We start from the raw sequence: 561 nt of genomic DNA on the forward strand, positions 1-561 counted from the left end.
TGTGTGTGTGTGTGTGTGTGAGTGTGTGAGTGTGAGAGTGTGTGATCTCATTTAATGGTGGCTTAAGGAGCCAGAGATGCTGCTGTACGCTGGAAACTGATTGCCAGTAAACGAATGTTGCGTTAGATTTCAGGCCAGATGTCATGAATACTTTGTGCTCTAGTTTAATTAAAGCGCCTTTAAGCTACATTGATAGCAGAGCTCAGAACATATGAGAAACACGTCCCAGGACAAGCCACCAGGAACCAGGCGAGAATAACAAATATGTTTTAGACTCATTTCACATCCATAAAAAGAGAATGAACTCAATGTACGTCAGAAGCCACTTCAGAATGCAGCACGCTAAAGCTTTAGCTGCTAGAAAAACAAAGCCTGCTGGAAAACTAGATCAAAAGCTGAGAATCAAAATGAAAAAGCTATAAAAAAAATTCTGGGGGCCGTTCTTCGTACGTCGCTAACTCAGTTAGCTGGATCTGAATGTTGATGATTTGGCCTGATCTTGGATAGTTTGGTTCGTCGAAGCTCATCTCGGAGTTGCTGTCATAGCAACAGGTCCGTAAG

This window comes from Sinocyclocheilus grahami, unplaced genomic scaffold (genome assembly GCF_001515645.1).
Source record: "Sinocyclocheilus grahami isolate Dianchi unplaced genomic scaffold, SAMN03320097.WGS_v1.1 scaffold4296.1, whole genome shotgun sequence".
Taxonomy (NCBI): Eukaryota; Metazoa; Chordata; class Actinopteri; order Cypriniformes; family Cyprinidae; genus Sinocyclocheilus; species Sinocyclocheilus grahami.